This window comes from Neophocaena asiaeorientalis, unplaced genomic scaffold (assembly GCF_003031525.2).
Source record: "Neophocaena asiaeorientalis asiaeorientalis breed wild unplaced genomic scaffold, Neophocaena_asiaeorientalis_V1.1 scaffold299, whole genome shotgun sequence".
Lineage (NCBI taxonomy): Eukaryota > Metazoa > Chordata > Mammalia > Artiodactyla > Phocoenidae > Neophocaena > Neophocaena asiaeorientalis.
Window position 1 is genome coordinate 593,929 of NW_020172626.1, and position 19,576 is coordinate 613,504.

A 19,576-nucleotide genomic window follows, 5' to 3' on the forward strand; every position below is an offset into this window, starting at 1 on the left:
AGTTTCCAGTTTTAACAAGAGCAGATGAATAAAGCTTTTGATGTTATTCCTTGTGTTAGATGATGGATGATGATATTTCTTTTGATATAAAGTCCTCTTATTTAGGGTTTAATGTTTCAGATAGTCTAAGGGGTACACTTCTTGCAAATAAAGTAGAAAAAATTTTTTAACCTTTTCATGCTGTTGTCTTAATTTCTGAAGAAGATCAAGAGATTAATTATGTAGTAGACCATTTCCAGGAAAAAAAGCATTGCTTTATAGTGGTGTCTCCGGGCTTCCCTGGTGGCGCAGTGGTTGAGAATCTGCCTGCTAATGCAGGGGACACGGGTTCGAGCCCTGGTCTGGGAGGATCCCACATGCCACGGAGCAACTAGGCCCGTGAGCCACAACTACTGAGCCTGCGCTTCTGGAGCCTGTGCTCCGCAACAAGAGAGGCCACGATAGTGAGTGGCCCGCGCACCGCGATGAAGAGTGGCCCCCGCTTGCCACAAGAGAAAGCACTCGCACAGAAATGAAGACCCAACACAGCAAAAATAAATAAATTGATATAGTGGTGTCTCCTAGGAGGTTCAGTGGATTAAAGGTAAAATAGGTTCCTTTAGGTACCATTAAACAGCAGGCACCCTGACACCAAGAGATGAATATGTTTAACATGGAAGATACGATAAAAAAAGGTACTCTTGATATTGGAAAAAGTATCTACTTTCAGATAATATTACATTTTATTGTTTTTTCCTCTAAAAATAATCTTGCTGGTATTATGATCAATGGAAGGGAAAAATTAACACAGTAAGTGAAAGGGAAATGTATTATAATTTAGAAGCTTCAATTTTTAACCAATTATTAGCATATATAGTTCCCTTTTATGTTACTGTGTTAACAGGTCACCTTTTAAAATTACTAACCGATTATGGCTTTTATTTTTAAAAGAAAAATACATTTGTTCTCCCGTAGGCCTTAGTAACTCAAAAATACTGTTGTGATTTTTTTTTTTTTTTTGGTTTTGTCTTCGATATGGCTAAACCGTGAAGATAAATTAACTCCTAAAAGTCCTGGTGTGCGGGGGTGTGGTCATTGTGATTACCACCGGGTCCACTTTTTTTCACTTTGAATGCATTACCCCCTTACCCTCGCCTCACACAAACCTGTCCCTTTTCCTGGGTTCTTTATTTCATACCATCATTTTGTCAAGTTCTCAGCCTCAAGCCCCCAATATCTGTTTGATTTCTCATTTTCTTTGGCTCTTAAAATGTAGTTGGAGATCCTGATGATTCTGACTAAAATATCTCTTAGACTGCCCTAGTTTTATTACCTTGTCTAGATCACTATTTCTCAAAGACATATAATGGACTGACCCCTTTCACAGAAAAAAAAAAAAACTGAAAATTGAATTCTTCAATACTGTGTCTCCTAAGAAATACTGACTTAAGAAGATCAGTCGCATCTTGTGAACATCTCTCATTTGAGTACCGTTAGCACAAAAGAAAAGTTTTGCCTTCATAACTGATAAAATATATTCTCAGGTTATCTTTCAAATAAGGATACAAAATGAAAGCATTTATATAGAACATGTGGGCCCTGAGAATACATCCCCGGAGTTCAGTTTGAGAAAATGGGTCTGGACCATTGCCATAGCATACTAAACAATCTCCCGTCTCTAAGAACCAGTGTTGTTCTAATCTATTTAGGATTTTGCTTCCAGATAATAATTTTAAACCATGTGTCTTACCACGTCACTCTTCTGCTCAAAGCATTTAGTGATTTCTTATTTCCCCCAAAAGGAGTCACAAGCTCCTTAGCCTGGCGGTCAGGGTCTTTTATGACTTGGTCTAAGACTTCCTTTCTCTTCCTGTGTACCAGCCAGGCCGTACTCTTCTCGTTTCTAACCATACCCTCGCCTGTCCTTCTTCCCTGACTTTCCACACACTTCACTGAACATCTGCTTCCTGTCTCCAAATGTCTATAAAGCTACTATTTATATGAGTCAATGTCCAACTCTAAGATAGTGTCCTTCATAAAATATTTTTCTTCTATTATTGGGCTGGGATGAGGCCCCGGCATCCAATTTTTTTAGAAGTCCCCTAGGAGATTCTAATGTGTTGCTAGAATTGAAAATCAGTTCCCTAGATGGGGGGAGTCAAAGTATGATCCTCAGACCAGCAGCAACAGTATCATCTGCAAACTTGTTAAAAAATCTCCCCGGGGGGCCCAGCAGTGTATGTTGGGACAGGCTCAGAGTCACTGCCTGAGGCTAGATGAATGTCAGATTTCCCTTCCAGTCTTCCATTTTAATACTTCATTTTACTTTATGGCTATTGTAGAATTCAGTTCTTCTTCCTGATGACACAGTTACTGTGTACAGATTCCTTATCTTCTTTATTCTGTTGTAAGCTCTTTTGAGATGAGGGTTAAGTTTATCTTACTGTTTCCCATTGTGTTTATCAAAGTATTTTGCATAGGAAGCTCTCCATGAGTATATGTTTAGTTGCATTAAATTATCTAGCTATAACTAACAGAGAGAAGCGGGGGACGAGGCATAACTTTCACATGCCTGTGGATCTTTTTTTTAAACAGAAATATATGCTCATATATAACAGATACATGAAAAGATGTTTAAGATTCTTTGTTAAGAAAAACAGCCTGTGTGCATTAATTGCATGCTATCCTCTTCACATAAGAAAACATTTTAATGTATCTTTCCTGAAGAAAGCAGTTTTAAAAGTACAAGTACAGACTCCTCGGTACAAAGTGTGTGCCTTTGTCAGCAATTACCAGCTATATATCCTTCTTGATGCATATTAGATTTCCTTTGCACAGGAAGACAATTATCTTCCTCTTTACTCCCAGTAATGTCTTCTCTTCCTGCTGATTTCTTCAATGAGGGTGTTAATTTCTCCCTTAATTTTTCGTGTTACTTGTAACCACAAAGACTCAGAGATTGCTTTTGAACAATCTGTTCTTGGTCTTCCGAGCCAAAGGCTGACATTGACCATTTCTTTAAAGGAGCTCTTAATGTCCGCCTTAAAAAAAAATAGCCCTCAGGTGTCGCTAGTTCCTCACAGCCCCAGAGCCTTTCTAACACTTTCACTGAAAACCCTTTCATTCTGGATGTTACTTTACTAATTAGACATCAGAAAAGGCCTTACAACAAGCAAACATAAGGAAATAAGAAATCACTAAATGCTTTGAGCGGAAGAGTGACATGGTAAGACACATGGTTTAAAATTATTATCTGGAAGCAAACATACAAAGGCCTTACAACAAACAAACATAAATAGGCTAATATTTTATTGGAAAGCATTGTTTAGATTACAGATTTCAGAAACCAAACTCAGACTGGCATAAACAAAATAATGGATTGGCTTATTTAACAGGTATATCCAGGGGATCTGGCTGCTTCAGGCACAACTGGATCCAGGGCTATGCGTCTTCAAGATACTCTTTCTCTCCCTATCTCTTCTTGGTACTCCTTTCCTCTGTGGGCTTCATTTTCAGGCAGACTTGTTTCACATTTGGGTAAAGATGGTCACTACAGACCAGTGTTGCATTCAAAGAAGAAGAGAAGGTGCCCCCTCCATCCCTCCCACCCCCAACAACTAAAGGTTCCAGCAAAGGACCTGGTCTTATTAGCCAGACCTGAGTCATGTGCCTGTTTCTAGGTGGACTTAGCATCACAGAAGAACAATGGGCTGTCACAAAAAGCACAGGGTGGGGGCTTCCCTGGTGGCGCAGTGGTTGAGAGTCCGCCTGCCGATGCAGGGGACGAGGGTTCGTGCCCCGATCCGGGGGGATCCCACATGCCGCAAGCCCGTGAGCACGTCCAGAGCCTGTGCTCCGCAACGGGAGAGGCCGCGGCAGTGAGAGGCCCGCGTACCGCAAAAAAAACAAAAACAAAAACGCAGGGTAAGAGTACTGGACAAGCTGAAACAATGGATTCCACTTCAGTTACAGAGGTTTCTTCAGAACAGCAAAGAATAGGTGGAAATAATTTGCTACTTAAAAACATATAATGTAGCCATAATACCTACCAATTTTTAAGAACATGTTAGAAGTCAGTAACAATACTAGATAAGTTATATGGATTATTTAATAAGCCAGTGAGTTCCATATTATCATTTCCATTTTAAAGAGAAGTTACACAAGTTTACCCAGATAAGAAATGGTGAAACCAGGATTTAAATCAAAGACGTTTTTCTCTTTAAAGTCCGTAAGTTTTGTACTGTATTAGGCCATCTCACTGAACGGAGTGAACATTATACACTACAAACCAATTTTCTGTTACGAAGGTTTGGTGTCAGATATTATCAAATGCCTCCAATTGCTCTGATTCTGTACCATTTCTTCACTGACTGTTCATGAGGTTTCCATTCTTGTGAGAATGGGCAAGACAAAAAAACGAGCGAATAAATCCATAAACAACATATTGCAGAGAGTGAAAAGTGCGATGAAGAAAATCTAAAACTAGTTTCTATAGTAAGAGGTTGGTCATTTAGAGCAGGTGGTTAGGAAGGACTTAAATATTAGGTGGTATTTCTTTTTCTTTGTTTTTTTGGTCATGTAGCGTGGCATGCAGGACCTTAGTTCCCCGACCAGGGATCGAACCCGTGCCCCCTGCACTGGAAGCGAGGAGTCTTAACCACTGGACCACCAGGGAAGTCCCTTAGGTGGTATTTGAAAGGAACCTGAATCACAGCGAGATGGCCTTGCCAGAGTATGGGGGAAGATCTTTCCCAAAGCAGAGGATTGACGCATACAGGTCATGGCAATAGCTTATCACGTGTGAGGAAGACAGAGGTGGCCAGGGTGATCCTAGCACATTGAGAAGGATGCTAGGTGTTGAGAGAAACGTGTAGGGGTCTGATTATGTAGGGCTGTAGGCCATTGTGGAGGTTCGGATTTTATTGTAAGGAAAGAAGCCATTGGAACGGATTTTACTGAATTCCTGCTGTCCAATTATATCTCATGCATCTGTTGCAAATAAAAATTCAACTGGTTGAAGTCTTCAGAAAGCAGTAGTGAAGCATGCCGAGGCCAGCTGGCTGTTCTGAGAGTTTCTCCTCCAGTCTCCAGGGGAATTCACATGAGGTTGTGCACCTGGGGGACTCTTTGCCACGTGCGTCAGAGCCCTGACACTGGTTGCCTGCAGACACCCTGGGTTAGTTGTTACCCCCAGTGAACAGGATCGAGCCAGCAGAAATGTCTTACAGCTGTTTCTAAAATATATCCTCCTGTGTCAAGTCAGGTAAAGCTCTTGATAGATTTCCTTCAGACTCTTAAGAAGCACAGCATGTAAATGTCTAACTCAGAAAGTCTAACCAAGGAATTCTGGAGGAAGGGCATTTTTATTCCCTACCTTCACCATCCTCATGCTATTTTATTCTCTCTTTTCTAACTGAGGCTTTCCTTTGTATTTCCTCTGTCCATGAGCCATCATCCCCATTAGCCTCATTTTTTCCTACCTTACGTAAATGGAATTTATCATTACCAAACCCTTGCATTTTAATGTATCCTATTTATTGGCAGAAGGCATCACTGCCTGGTGACTAATGAGATAAATGTAAATGTGAATAATATTCCTTATATTAAAGTACTCCTTTCAGTTCGAGGGGTCTAGCGTAGCTTTTTTCACATATTATTTTCAGTATAAAGTCAACGTTAAAATAAAAAGAAAAATCAAAAGGAAACAAGCTGTATAATTAGTTACTGAGACTTTATTATTTTGGTAAAGCTTCATACTGAATTTTTTTTTTAATAAATCTATTTATCTATTTAGTTTTGGCTGTGTTGGGTCTTTGTTTCTGTGTGTGGGCTTTCTCTAGTTGCGGCGAGCGGGGGCCACTCTTCATCGCGGTGCGCGGGCCTGTCACTGTCGCAGCCTCTCTTGTTGTGGAGCACAAGCTCCAGACGCACAGGCTCAGTAGTTGTGGCTCACGGGCCTAGCTGCTCCGCGGCATGTGAAATCCTCCCAGACCAGGGCTCGAACCCGTGTCCCCTGCTTTGGCAGGCAGATTCTCAACCACTGCGCCACCAGGGAAGCCCATACTGAATTTTTTAGGGCTTATGATTTGGGATATCTAAATGTAAATTCATCATCTTTACAGAAAGCAGACAGATAAATTATTCAAAGCATATATTCCCTTAAGGTGTGCCTTTTTTGATAAAGAATGGCACATTTTCTTTAAAGAAAGTTTCAAAAAGCCAAAATATATTTTATGTAACAAATAGAAAGAAGATAGACATTTTATTTATGTTAACAGGAAATGCTACACAAATATCAATCTCAGAGTCATATATTTGAACAATTTTTTCAACTGAGAATTGTCTGGCCAGAAATATGTATGTGTTTTGGCCCTTCCCATGATAGCACCTCTGTGAAATGTGTCACTTCTCTCTACCTCTGGAGGGAAAAAAAGTGAGTATGTTCTCCTGGCATGAGACAGATATGAAGAATGGCACGGACTTACTACCATTTCATGTCTTTACAACTATCAACCAGCATAAGAAAGTCAAGAACAGCAGGACATCAGCCTTTCAATCCAATCTGCAGTCCTAGGCACGTTCCCAAGCAAAACTTGGGTCCCCTTGCCTAATCCAAAGTAAAGCCAATCCACTGACACTGGGTTGTGGTCAAGGAGAATCAAGGAGAGTTCAGCATTTTATGCAGGCACCAAGCAAGGAGTCCAGGCAGCTAATGCTCAAAAGGCCCGAACTCCCCGATGGCTTTCACAGACAGGTTTTTTAAAGGTAGGGTGAGGGAGAGGCTTGCAGGGTGTGTGAGCAGTTCATGGACATTCTTCTGATTGGTTGGTGGTGAGGTAATTGGGAGTCGACATCATCAACCTTCTGGTTCCCACCTGTCTGGGGTCTAGTGCTTGTGCTTGTGGTCAGCATACAGTGAAGTTCTTCCAGTTGGTGGGGGTTTCAGTATCTGCAAAACAGCTTAAGGATATGGTTCAGAGTATTCTCTGTAGCTCTTGAGGAGGAGCTAGAGACACTTGACTTTATTTAATGGCTAAACAATTTTTATTTTGTCTTGCTTGGCTGTTTTCCTTTGTTTCTGCATTTTCTCACTTCTCTGATTCAATTTATTCTTTGGAACTTGGGGAAGGCCTTGGAGGCCTTTTCTATGAGCAAGAGGCAGATGGAGGACATGGTTGGGGGCAGGAGTCTGTCCCCCAAAGGCCCTATAGGGTCCTGCTCTGTTACAGGTACATCCTCCATCCCATCTCTTTCTTCCGTCAGAGTCTTCAATTCATAACACGCTTTCCTGTTCCTTGTTTTGATAGCAAACAGTATACCCACGTTTGAAACAGAAAATTTTGCTTCTGTTGACGAGGAGCTGTGGAAGCTACCTTAAATCAACAAGAGTATGAACTTAGTAAAATCTGAGAGAGAGCAAGAGAGACAGAGAGAAGATCAATTAAAATACAGATAATGCCTTTGTCCTTCAATTGTTTCTCTTTATAAAGGTGCAGATTTTAGAGTTATTCATTTTTAATTAATTGGAAACATTCCAGATGCATAGTTATCTCCTCTAGAGCAGTTTTATATTTGCTTTCCATCCTATCTTTCAGCCGAATTCCATTTTTTATACCTTAAGATACAACCACATTTCTGTTTCTCGAAGACTAGCTGTAAACTAAATATGTATATTCAATTTATTTCTGCTTTCAGATTAGGAGTATGGAGTTTTCAGAGTTGTACATTTTTTTTTTTTAACGTGGGAAGTGATTCTTCAATAGAAGGAGAAAACAACTAAATCTACAAAGAATTTGAATTTGTTTACAATGCTTAAAAGTGTACAAGGTTTCTTTCCTGTATCTGACATATATAAAGGATCTATATTTACAAAATAGAATTATACTTAGTGTCATATTCTTGCACAATATAAAATTAAAGGAATTGCTGGATACTTGTATTTGACAAACCCTTCACCCCCACCAAGTATCAGGGACATGAATGAATTATTTGAGGAAGTGACTCTTTCTCTGAAAGAGAAGTTGGAGTTACAGTGTTTAAGGGAGAGGGGATGGGAGATAAAGTTGTGGGGAAGCGGGTATTTTCCAGCAGAGAGAATAGTATGTATGAAAATCCTAAAGTGGGGAGGAGAAAGATGAAGTGTTCCAGAGGCTGGAATTCAGGAGAAAGAGGGGCATGAAACAAATGTAGGAACAGAATCAATATGCCCTCGTTTACCATCAGCTCTTCCTCAGCTTCTTTCAACCCAGTTCATTCAGGACACACTCCAGCCCTATTTCCTTGTGCCGAAAGAGTATAATTATTTAGGACCCATCTCAAAATTGTCTTCCTGTAGGAAGCCTTCAGGTATAGCCTCATCTGGAATTACTTGGGTTTCTTCCTTAAACCTCTTTGAAAGCCTCTTTGTTTTCATTTGTTTGATTTTGACTTGTGGGCTATTTACCTGCCTATGTATATATGAGGGCAGCCAGGTACCTAGTTCCCCACCGTGTTTGGTACATAGTAAGTACCGTAAAAATAGTTGAATTTAATTGGAAATCAGATTAATTGCAATGTACTGGTCTTCTTTGGGTGGGGTATTTTATTGAATTTATTCCAGTATCCAGTCTGCTTCATTTTCTATTCAGAAAATTCTGGGCCATTTGAAGGGTACAGATGCTGACTCTGTTGGAGACCTCTTCCGAGAAAATTCATCAGCGTAGCCAAGGTTCATACATTTCACATGAGACAAGATCAGACAAAGCTGAAATTATAGTGGCACTTTTGAGAGCAATATATCTCTTCTTTATTTGAAAAATGCTATAATTCCATTAAACGTTGCCACCATTACTTTCTGAAAATATGATATAGTTGCCTATGTATTTATGCATATAATCTCATTTAATTATCTGAACTGTACTTATTTCTGTCTGAATTCAAACTAATCCGTTTGCCCTTGAGAAGTTGTAATTATGTCTAATATTTATTTTACTTTTACATTAAAGGAATTTTTAATTCAATTTTTAAGATAAGGGCAACAAAAGAGATTAGAATGACTTAACTCTGAGTTTTCACATTTTTGTGATAAGTCCACTGTGATGATGTTTATCAAGGATGAATAGATTTTCTGGCTGACAAATAGAAGCAAGTAAAATCGTCTTCAATAAGAAACATTTGAAGAGAATTATCTCTCTGCAAGCTAAGGAAAGCTATTGTTTTCACCAAAGCAAAGGGAAGATCAAAGTACCTTGTGTTCCGAATTTCCCAAAGGATAAATTAGAGCTGGAAGTATCAAAGAGAAAATAAGCACACCCTGAAGAATCAGTTAGAGAAATACACTCTGAGGAAAAGTGGTCCGTGCTTATGGAAACAAGACTGATTCTTATTTTTAACTCTGCTGACTTTTCTAGGTGATCATGAGGACAGTCAGTCTTTAAAAAATATATTCAAAGCATCCTAGTCAAGCTCTTTTAGTGAATACCTTTCCTATTGCTTTTGTTCGGTTCCTTTTTGCTGACATTTCAAACTTCTTTGGTTTGGTGGATGGACCATGGAAAGTGAGTGAATCACAAATTATCCTTTCAAAACTTTACCCCTTCACCAGTCAGGAAATTTAGCCTGGGCCCAGAGCTTTTGAGAGAAAAGACATAATTGTAACTTAGAAGAAATTAATATGGATTTATTGAAAATCATAATTTATGTGAAGAGTAAGAGCCTTATGTTTGTAAATTAGCTGTCTAGTTATATAGACCACCCAACTTCAACTGAGGGCAAAGTTCTATCTTACATAGGTTCAAGTTTGTGAAGTTCTGTCGGTCATTCAGGAAGAAAATCAAACACATCTTTGCTTGGCTTCTGGTAATTTCAGCCACAAGGACTTCAGTTTCCATTGCTTTAACCAATTCCTTCCCATCTTTCTTGGTACACCTCAAAATCCATCCTCCCTGAGAGGGCTTCCCACCTCCCTAAGGCTAGTCTTTTTTCCTTATTTTCCCTTTTTAGACATCTGTTATAATATTTACCACATTATGCTTTATATTCTTTTTATATGTATCCGTTTCTCCTTTTCACCTTGCCTTTCTCTTTTGGGTTTACCCATTGCTGATAAGGTAGCTATTAATAGGTGATTAATGAACGCTTGTATGTAGATGATTTGGGGCAAACCAGAACACAGCACATCAACAGCAGTGGGGTCCTGACTGACCTCGTGATGATTTTCAACAGGATGTCTGGTGAATGGTGTGGGCTCTGATGTCAGTATTGAATGGGTTTGGAAATATTCCCTATGTTTCAGCAGTATTTATTGTGTACCTGTATGCAAGTGCAGAAATGTGTACAGTATTGGGGATACAGAGATGAGTTAGACAACATGACCTTGTGAATCTGAAAGGTAAGGAAGAGTTGATGTGGTGAACAGGTAATTTTGAAATTCTCTGCTAACCATCATGGTGGTTACAGGATGCCCAGGGAGCGTAGAAGGGGATCACTTAGGAGAGACCGAGGATGGGGGAGTTCAGACAGATGACTGCTGGCGGGCCAGATGCAGGACAGGAGACAGGCTGTTTCAGTGGGAGGGAGTGATAAGAGCAAAGGCATTGCAGAACCGTGACAGGTGAGGACAGGCAGAAAGGACGCAGGAGGGGGGTGGGCAGGCGCAGGCCACGGGAGACCTCAGATGCCCGCCGGCTGAGGAGCTTAGACTGAAGCCTGTAAGTGACACTATTCACTTGTGAGTTCTCAGCGGCGAGGGAGCAACACATTTTTAACTGAGCAGCCTTGGGGATACCACTGAGGACCAGTTAGGGGTGAGGACAAGACTAGAGTCAGAAAGACTGATTAGGAAGCTATTAAAATAGTTCAGGCAAGTGATAATAAAAACCCTATGCAGATAGAAATGGAGATGGAGAAGAAGGCATAGATTTTAGAAATATATGAGAACTAGGGGAAAAAAATCTTCTCCACTAAATACATGGTATGTTGAGAGGGAGACACAGACATACAGGTTTGGATGCCTGGATTATTCTCTGATATCGTGAGGAAACAAGCGGAGAAGCTCCTTTGGGGTTGTAGTGCAAGATACTGAATTGAATTGGATTTGAGATGTGAGACTGACATCCGAGAGTCTCAGTCCAGTAGGCTGGAGTCATTCACATAGAGATCAGACGTAGCTAAAGCCAAAATAAGGCATGAAACTTCCCGGCTGGTAACACCTCACATACAGAGAGGGTCGGTGAATTGCTCAAATGCAGGCATCTGGCAGTGATGACACCAAGCCTCTCAAACTAGCTATTTCCAGCTCCACAGCACTCACTTTTTTTTTTTTTTAACATCTGTATTGGAGTATAATTGCTTTACAAGAGTGTGTTAGTTTCTGCTGTATAACAAAGTGAATCAGCTATACATATACATACATCCCCCATATCCCCTCCCTCTTGTGTCTCCCTCCCACCCTCCCTATCCCACCCCTCTAGGTGGTCACAAAGCACCAAGCTGATCTCCCTGTCACAACACTCACTTTTATTACAGCACTCCACTACTTCTCTGAAGTAGGGAATGATCCCAGTATTAATGTGTTTGGCTTGGGGAAGTGATTTAATGCAACTTCAATCACTTACAATAAAAGCGTTAAGTACAACACAAATATGTAAAACCTTCTTTGAAGAAAATGGGAATTTCAAAGGACAAGGAAGAATTCTGATTTGTTGTTTCTGAAAAGGGGTAGTTTCATAGCTGTAGAACTAGAAAAGAAGCTATGACCAAAGACCAGAGTAGAAGTAAAAGGGGCTGAAATAGTTGGAGTCTTATTGTTACTTGGAAATGAAAGAAATTATGTCTGGAGTCTGACTGTGAATCAAACTCACTGATGTATTTTTTTTTGCCCTCATAATGAAGGCACCTTATAGGGTATTACACGTTGTCAGGGAAGGGGGATTCATGTGCATAAAATTTAAATGTCATCAGCATGCATTATCAGCCATGGTCTTTGCATCAAATCCCAAAGTAAAGTATTGAAATATATACTAAGTAATATTAGATATAATAATATAATTTAATTATATAATAATGACACACTATAATTAAATATAAAATATTTTAGTAGAATAAAAGTGAACTCAATAGGATATTTTGTTTTAAGCCCAGTCAACATTGACACGTTCATCATGCAAAATTAAAAACCTATAGTTCTGTTCCATTCATAGCATATTTCATACAATTGTGTACACATTAATAAGTTAAAAGCTTCTTAGAGGTGCTTCCATTGATATAAACTTTGAACTTCATCTTGATACTTGAGAAATCAGTGAAGTCAGATGTAACACCAGACACACTCAGAAAACACAGGAAAAAAATGAACAAATCCCCTCCTAGTCTAAAGGAGAAGCGTTTTTAGTAGATCTAATGTGATGCTCATTGCATTTCTTATGAGCTAAGTAAGAGAAAACAGAAATATGCTTAATAGACCAAGTTACATTTAGGTCAAGGGAAAATTTTGTTTTCAGTTGGTTTACAATTTGTACAGTGATATAAATGCGAAAAACCAGAAGGTTAATGACCTGGAATTGCCTGCTGCAGTAATATACTAGAGGAGGGAAAGTTGGTCACACTTGGATTCCAGTCCCCACTCTTGCATTGACTAGTGGTCTGACTTGGGGCAATTTCTCAATATCTGAGCCTTGATTTCCTTATTTGTCCAGTGGAGCTAAGTGATGCCTCATAGGCTGACAGGAGTGTTAGCTGAGAGGAGGTTTGTACAGTCCTCAGTATTTGCCTAGCATAAGGGGTAGCTGATCACAAAGACTTGTACCTGAAGGTGAGCTTCATGGATGGTGGATTTTGTGGGTTTCCTGCAGAGCAACTTACTTGGAGAATAAAATTAGTATCAAGGGCTTCCCAGGGTACTCAGTGTTGGAGCAGGTGACCTCACTGCCCAGTGGGGAAGACAGAGGGAATCTACATAAAATAACTCTTCAAGATGGAGCTGGAAGAGTTTTATTTGTACACAGGGATACTCCTGAAAGCAACCTAGATGCTTCATTCAATTTCACACCAGAAAAACTATAAAAGAGGCAATTGTGAAAAACTATCCAGAAGGACGTACAGCCCCAGCTATGCTTCCAGGCCTGGATTTAGCCCAAAGACAGAAACGGTGATTGCCCAACTGCTATGAGCAAAGCAGAAGAAGGCTTCCACATACCTCCAATGACAGTATTAGAAGCAATAACTTTTTATACAATTTGTAATTAAAAGCTAAATGGAAGGTATCACATTCAGCTCTGTTCTACACTACCTCGAATGCTCCCAGATTCTTTGGGCAATTAGTAAAGTATTGCCATTGAGGTCATTTTTGTTATTTTGCAAAATCAAAAAGTTACGAGAGAAATAGTGATTCCCCATATTCAACATCTTTATGTATACTTTGAACAAACACTGCATATACCAATATTGAAAGTTTTAAATGTGAGAAATGAGTAGTTTCTTGTTTGGTAACTAATCTAGGTTGGGATGGCAGCCTAGCTTACAGGGGAAAATGCGCCTCTAAACTCTTTCAATGCTTGTTTTAATAACCCGTAACCCTCCTAATAGAAGAAAACCAGTCTCACAGAGATATATATTCACAGGAAGGGAAGATTTAAACAATTTCTTAACAAAAACAAAATGAAATTGTATTGTCATCCATAAATTATGGATAAATTCTACCAATTTGATTTCTCTCATATAGTTAATTATATTAAACCATCAATTTTTAAAATTCTGATTGACAAAGTGACAGTAGAGATAAGTTGTAAATAAAAACAAATGTTTATGTTTGATTTCAGTTTTTATACCCTTTTGGCTTATGGTTGACAAACTAACCTTCAGATATCACTTATCGCCCTGTAGCCCTCCTGTGCGTGTCTCGTCTGCAGCTCACGCCACGTACGACTTACTGGACTGATCAATTTCCTATTCAATAACAAAAGTACTGTTAATTATTTGCATGTTGAGGCAATATAAATTGTTATGCAATTTCTGAATTCTTGGGAACAAGTTCTTCACTTAAGTCTGAGAACCACATTTTGAGAGGTACTAAGCTAGACCCCATAGGCTAGAATTTAAAGTAAACAACTGCTGGTGAGAGATGTCGCTTTGGTCTTTCATATATGTGTGCGTGTTCCCTAAACAGAGGTGGCAGTTGGAAGGTGAACTGAGAGCAGATTCTGAAGCGGGGAGAGCAAGCTTGTCTCATGTCTGGGTGAAGAAATGTATTTGAAAACCACATAGGGAACAGGGCTGCCTATAGTAGAAACGCAGATGTGGGAAGAGCCAGCATTAGGAGTCGCTGTTTTCCCACACAGAAAGGCTTCTGGAGTCGGGTTTCTAGACTTTCACCAGGGAAGAAAGACAGATTCTCACCACCCCTCGTGTGTGCTAGAGTGCAAGCTTCCTGAGGGAAGGAGCTTTGTCTCTGCTCATTGCCGCATTCCTAAAACAGAACGTGGCTTTATACCTAAATAGTTGCTTAAAGAGTATTGAAGTAATTGAATGAAAGTATTAAGAACATGCCCTCATATCCATAGTGTAGGGTTAGTATTTCTTATTATTCTCAAGTCCCTGTTGCTGAATGCTACAAGGATTTCAGGAAGGTTAGACAGATTTACAGTGTTTTATCAACAGTCAGGACAATGGAAGAATCTTGTAAGTCTTACATCATTTGCCTCGTCATTTATATCTAAAACAACATAGCGGAATCCATGATAAATAAAGGGTGAGGCACCCTCTCCCTCCCTCTCCTTCTTCCTCCCCCCTTCCTTCCCTGTCGTCCCCCCCCCCCCACCCCGTGTCTGTCCCTCTCTTCTCTATCACCTCCTCCCCCTCTTGTTCCTTCTTTACCTTTTCATTCACTCATTCATTCATTCAACTGTTGTTTAGATCTTCTGAGTCGTCACCCAACTGCCATTTCTCATGCCTTCGCCTCTCTGGAGGGAATTAAGAAGCTTTGCAGAGACTTAAGTTCCACGATCTAAATGGACAACATCTATTCTCACTCCTAAATTTTCCTTATGCCTTAAAGACCCTTCCTTCCCTTTGCCTAGTACCTATTTTTCTTTTAACATCTTTATTGGGGTATACTTGCTTTACAATGGTATGTTAGTTTCTGCTTTATAACAAAGTGAATCAGCTATACATATACATATGTTCCCATATCTCTTCCCCCTTGCACCTCCCTCCCTCCCACCCTCCCTATCCCACCCTTCTAGGTGGTCACAAAGCACCGAGCTGATCTCCCTGTGCTATGCGGCTGCTTCCCACCTTATGTTTGGTAGTGTATGTATGTCCATGCCTCTCTCTCACTTTGTCACAGCTTACCCTACCCCCTCCCCATATCCTCAAGTCCGTTCTCTAGTAGGTCTGTCTCTTTATTCCCGTCTTGCCCCTAGGTTCTTCATGACCTTTTTTTTTTTCCCCTTAGATTCCATACACATGTGTTAGCGTGCAGTATTTCTGTTTCTCTTTCTGACTTACTTCACTGTTTGTCCTAATGTGTTCACTGATGTGCTTTTCTAACACTCTGCTAATAACCCTTTTTAGATCACTCATCATGCTGGATTTTAATTACCTATTTATCGTCCTCGCTCTCAAACATAAATTCTTTGCAGGTAAACACTGTCTTTTTTTCACCTTTTATCCCAGTGCCTGGTACTGTGCCTGGCTTGTAAAGTATTTATTTATTGAACACATAAGTAAACACACAAATCTGGAGCTTAGAGATGCACAGATCTGAGTCCCTGAGAGGAAAAAAAGATGACCCAGGAGAGGGTTCAGAGGGAGAATAGTGAGGTGAGGCAGCATCAGATGCTGAAGGGGCAGGTCAAGAAGAGGAGCCCGTGGAAGAGGCAGAAAGGCAAGGTTAAGGAATTGTGTGGGAACCAACAAGGCACCAGCCCAATGTCAAAAGACTTAGCGGATAGAGAATGTGAAGGAGTGGGTGATCAAGAGTGCATCTGTAAGAAGAGATTCAGAAAATAACACCTGGAAAATGTCCACTGGAATTGGCATTAATAGGGAGAACGGTGTGAGTAGTGTGATGGGTGGAGATCTGACTGCGGTCAGCTAAGGGGACTGGTTCAGAGGTTTGGAAGGAGAATTACCGAGGTAGACTTTTTTGGGAGAGAGTTGGACTGGAAGAGGAAGGACGTTATTGGACAGTGTCTAAAAGATACATGGATAGATGAAGACGTACTTACTTTTTTATTAACTTTTTATTTTATATTGGAGTAGACTTGATCAACAATGTTGTGTGAGTTTCAGGTGTACCGCAAAATGATTCAGTTATACATATACATGCATCTATTCTTTTTCAAATTCTTTTCCCATTTAGGTTGTTACATAATATTGAGCAGCGTTCCCTGTGCTATATAGTAGGTCCTTGTTTGTTATCCTTTTTAAATATAGCAGTGTGTACATGTCAATCGCAAACTCCCTAACTATCCCTCCCCTCCACTTCTCCCCCCGGTGACCATAAGTTCATTCTCTAAGTCTGTGAGTCTGTTTCTGTTTTGTAAATAAGTTCATTTGTATCATTTATTTTTATTTTTTATTTTTTTTAGACTCCGCATAGAAGCAGTATCATACAATCTTTCTCTGTCTGACTTACTTCACTCAGTTTACATTTTTATTAGAATGCACTTGATCAAACTTACAGTTCTTTGCAGGAAGGACTCAGTAGTGGACGACTTGATTTCTTGTCTATCCGTGCCGATTTTCACTTTTCCTTAATGATTCATTTAACAAGTATTTACTGAGCAACTGCTTTGGCTCAGGCAATATTCTAGGTGCTAGGCATACAGTGGTAACATGGTATAGCCCCTGCCCTCACAGAGATCATGTTCAATTCCAAATAGTTCTTTAAAACTTACCTGTGATCTGTTTGCTCATCTGAGGAATGAAATTACAAAGAAGAAGTCCCAAGGGACCTTCAATTTCTTAATGTATTTTCACTTACCGTACTCACTATTTCTAAATTCTGCTAATGACATCTTTCAGATGTCTGTATGTCAGTATTTCTAGTCATATTACAATTTCCCAAGCCTTCCCTCTGAAGCAGGTGTGTGCAGTATTTTACGAGATGAGACTCATTTTTGAATTGTCTGCCTTGATATCTTAGAAGACAGTGATAGTTCCACACTGCTTCAGCAGATCTTAATTAAACACTTTCAGAGTTCAAAGTAGGGCAGTGACCCGGTTTGTCTTTTTCAGACAGTTAATATTTTTCCATTTTAAGTAAGGTTCATAAGCAAAATAGTGAGAGTGTATGTTTGCTTTGTGATGGGGAAAATTTACTACGCTTGGCAGTATTTTTCTTGACCAACAGCTATTTGTGTTAGATGATTTCTGATACTTTTGGACACAGACTCTTTCTTGAAAGAAGACACTTTCTTCTTGGAAATGGTTTAGACCTGTTATTCAGCAGGAATTTTAGGAAAGTTAATTATTTATTTATTCAACCAAAATGTATTGAATACTCACAGTGTGCGTGGTACTGTGTAAGGTGATAAAGTAATAAAGGTACACTGTACATTGTCTCTGTCTACAAGGTGCTTATAGTTTAGTGGGGGAAAGAAACATGTAAACAAAGCCTTTCAGATCACAACAATAGGTACTGATGTGTAGGGATGCAGTAGCTGCTGGGGTCCATGGAAGAGCCACTGACTCTGAAGATCCTTAGGAAGTTTGAGAGAGATGGTGTTGTTAAAGATGGGTCTTAAAGAATGAATAATACTGGGGTAGTGACAGCAGCAAGTTGGTAGTTTAGTAGTTTCCAATGCTCCTCCCCTCACAAAAACATCAATTTGAACAACTATCTATTAATAAAAATGACTTCATAAGAGCTAAGGATTTTAGGTGAAGGATTACAGCACCTGAATGGAGCACATAAATAAGAAAGGATGCATTGAAGAGGATAGCAGAGGCCATTTCACAGTATCCCTATCACCCCTCCCTCAAGTCTGGCCATCCCAGTGTGGAGAGAGGCACCCTCCCCCTGGGGGAAGGAGAGTGACGTGAGCACCCATCTTCCCTGTGGACCCCAGCACCAGTCTAGCCCCCATGGCCCCAGGATCCAGGTGGGCTCCTGCAGACCCAAGTACCAGGCTGGTCCCTGTAGACCCAAACACCAAGCCTGTCGACTTGTTGACCCAGGCGCGAGACCTGCCTGCCTACAGATTCCACCAGATGGCTCCAGCAGAATTTCTGTGGGGACTGACTGGTGAAAAGCTTTTCCTGCTAAAGCCAGTTAGTAAAGACTGGAAGAGTTGCCTCTTACTTCCAGTGCATAGACACCAACACAAGAGCACAAGGATCATGGATAATCAAGGAAACATGTCATCACCAAAGGAAAAAAAAGCTTCAATAACTGACTCTAAAAAAATGGAGATCTATAAACCTCCTGACAAAGAATTCAGAAGGATTCTCAAAGAAATACAGTGAAATATAAGAAGACACAGACAACTAAATTAGGAAAACAGTGAAGGAACAAAATGAGATGTCCAACAAAGGAATAGAAACCATTTAAAAAACCCAAACAAATATCCTCAAGTTGAGGAATACAATGACTGAACTGCAGAATTTAATAGAGAACTTCGACAACAAATTCAACCAAGAAGAAGAGAAAAAATCAGTGAACTTGAAGACAGGATACTTGAAATTATCCAGTCAGAGGAACAAAAAGAAAAAAAAAAGGGAAACAGTGAAGAAAGCTTACATGAATTATGGGATACCATTAAGAGAAACAACCTACATATTACTGGAGCCCCAGAAAGAGAAGAGAGGACGAAAGGGGCAGGATGGTTTTTTAAAGAAATAATAGCTGATAACTTCTCAAATCTGGGTAGGAATTTGGATATCCAAGTTCATGAATTTGTAGGTCTCCAAAAAGTTTCAACCCAGGAAGTTCTTCTCCAAGACACATTATAATAAAATTGTCTAAACTCAAAGACGAAGAGAGAATTTTTAAAACAGCAAAGGAAAAAAATTGCTCAGATACGAGAGAACCCCCATGAGGCTATCAGCAGATTTCTTAGCAGAAACCTTATGGCCAGGACAGAGCGAGATGAACCTGGAGGACATTATGCTCCATGAAATAAGCCAGACAGAGAAAAACAAATACCGTATAATATCACTTATATGTGGAATCTGGAAAAACAGAAGAAGAAGAAGAAGTTGAACTCAGAGAAACAGAGTAGAATAGGGAGGTGGGGGAAATAGGACGATGTTGGTCAGAGGGTACAGATTTCCAGTTATGTAGGATGAATGAGTCTAGAGAGCTTATGTACCGGCATGTTGTCTATACTTGATGATACTGTATTGAACCCTGGAAGCATGCTAAGAGAGTAGAATCCAGAAAATTTTACATACACAAAAAATGGTAACTGTGTGAGGTAATGATATGCTAATGAACTTGACTCTAGTACTCATTGCATTATGTGTTTCAGATCATCTTATTCTGTACCTTAAATATATACAATTTTTATTTAAAAATTTTAAAAATGTTAAGTAATGAATAAAAATGATGATAATGATTGCTAATATTGAGTAATTTGCTGTGTCAAGTATTGTACTAAGGGCCTTGGATATTGCC

At 39.8% G+C, this 19,576-nt stretch overlaps 1 protein-coding gene across 2 annotated transcripts in view; it reads left to right on the forward strand.

Annotated features, from left to right (window-relative positions):
* The window catches only part of PREX2 (phosphatidylinositol-3,4,5-trisphosphate dependent Rac exchange factor 2), a 207,302-nt gene that overhangs the window by 133,149 nt on the left and 54,577 nt on the right, over positions 1-19,576 (forward strand). The window lies entirely within an intron of this gene.